This window comes from Epargyreus clarus, unplaced genomic scaffold (genome assembly GCF_041222505.1).
Source record: "Epargyreus clarus isolate Ecla_fem2 unplaced genomic scaffold, WU_Ecla_fem_2.2 ptg000009l, whole genome shotgun sequence".
NCBI classification, from domain to species: domain Eukaryota; kingdom Metazoa; phylum Arthropoda; class Insecta; order Lepidoptera; family Hesperiidae; genus Epargyreus; species Epargyreus clarus.
In genome coordinates this window covers 14999240-15001521 of record NW_027332217.1, presented here as the reverse complement: position 1 = coordinate 15001521, position 2282 = coordinate 14999240, and positions in this window count along the sequence as shown.

Genomic DNA, 2282 nt, shown 5'->3' with positions numbered 1-2282 from the left:
AATAGAAACCTTGTGAGGACTCCTATGTGCCAGTGTTCACTAAAAAGATCTGAAAAGTTTTTGGAGTCTACCACTATATGATTGACTAGCGTGGTACAGTCGTCCTTAAGCCTATAGCAGCCAACACTGGGTTGGCCAACACAACAACGTCGGAACGTCCTTAAGCCTATAGCAGCCAACACTGGGTTGATAATGATGACGACTTATTTAGCTTAAGCAATAGAGTTGAAGCGATGCATTTAATATTATACATGAACGAGTTTACATCTTACAAATTAAGTTACAGTTAGTAGCTTAATATTTTGTCACATACGTGTTGTACATTACCCTCTAATACTAATCACACAAATCCTACATCCTCACGTGTACATGTAATGAAACGTTAATCCCGTTCGGTACAAAGTATACTCAAGAAGGCGTTAAATTAGAGGGGGAAAGCGCCACTTAATTTGCTAAAACCCATAATGAGGGCGGGAGATCGCTTACCGCATTTATCCGGATAAAACCGACGCGGACCGGTTCAAGCTGGTATAATGATGCGGGATCAGAGTTTTAAAAAGTGTTTATTATGTGAGCGTCTGGCGTGGAGAAATATGAGCTTCATCGTCTACCCATTACTGTTCTTCAGACTCAGAAGGATGCTATACATCTTTATTAAATTTTGATTGGATTCCCAAGTGATAAAGTGTCAAGTTTCGATGTTATGTGGATTAGAAATGAATTACCACTCGTTCCGAAGGAAAATATAACGGTAACTACGTACCTGAGAGAGAGAGAGAGATATTTATGAAATTTAAGTGATAACGAGCAAGCAGTCCTGGCATATGTCTACTATCTATGGACATCTGTAACTGTAATTGCCATCAAAGAGTATTGGAGTTAGTAGTAGTAAAGTCGGTCACAGGTATGTTGCTACCCATTCACGAAAACTAAGTTCATAAATTGCAAACAAACACAAAAATGTATATGTATTCCACTATGTACCGCCTGCAACAAGATATAACCAGATTAAACCGGTTCGGATGAGATTATGGAGAAAAAATGTGTTCCGAAGGATTTAGGGCGCGTGCGGGTCAAATAACGTACGCCTTTTGGTGTATTTGCTGACGGTTTTATTTTCACTACGATGCCAGAAACATTATACGGGTAGCCCAGAGATCAATAGATGATATTATTTACGCAAGTTCTACAACCATCTACTAAAGTTTGAATAAAAATGTTGTTAACCCTTAAAGTGACTTTGTATAGAATAGTATACGTCTAACTTTAAAAAAATATTGTCCAATTTAATTTCATTTTATCTGTAATATTTCACCATAAATCACATTTCTGAACGTTTTTTTCTAAGTCAATATGACAAAACTTTTTTAAACTGTGGTAAATTCAAATCAGTTGTGAAAAATAACGAACGAGTCGCAGCCAGAAATTATTATCAAGGTGAGTTTTGGTTATTTTAGTGTTTTTATTACTAATTATAAATTTCCAATGCATAAAATGTAAAGGTGAACAATTATTCTAATAATTTTGCTAGATGAATAACTTGGAAAATGTGGTGTTTGTATTATTTTGACTAGTTTATAAACATGTATAGTATACTATACAATACTACAGGTGCTTACCTTTACCACTATTTTTATTTGTATAGTATACTATACAACGCCACAATTGCTACTATGTGATGAAACTATTTTTTTTTTTTGATATTTTGATATGATACGAGTTCTATAGAGTGCATAAATAACGTCTTGGCTTTTATTTGGGTGGTGGTTGACTTGCATGTTTGCTTTATGTTGTTTTAGACCACAATGAACGGAAGAGGTAGACGAATATTGGCTTTGGTTCCTGCACTAAATGCTAATTCTGATGCTAGTGATGAATCGAGCAGTGGTGATGAAGCGAGAACAGCTGAGAGTTCACCAGCACCGTCACTAGAATCGTCATTTGAAAGGCTCGACATTCTAGGCAGCCCAGTTTCGCCAGCTAACCCTTCAGAGGGCGAGGTAGAATCAAACGTAGAAGCCCTTTCTGATGTTGAATAAGAAAATGCTCAAGTTCCCCTCACACCAATTCTGAACGCTGTATTTCCGAGCCCTACGCAATGCAACTATGATGCAATCCCTTCAATTTCTTCTATTGGTTCTTTGGCGTCTGGTCAACCTTCTACTGCCATGGCAACTAACACACCTTTGAGGACACGTGGACAAAGAAAACGTACTGGGCCTTCTATTGCCATTAATAGAGTCAAAAGACGCTGTATCAAAAAACTAAACTTACGTTTTCGT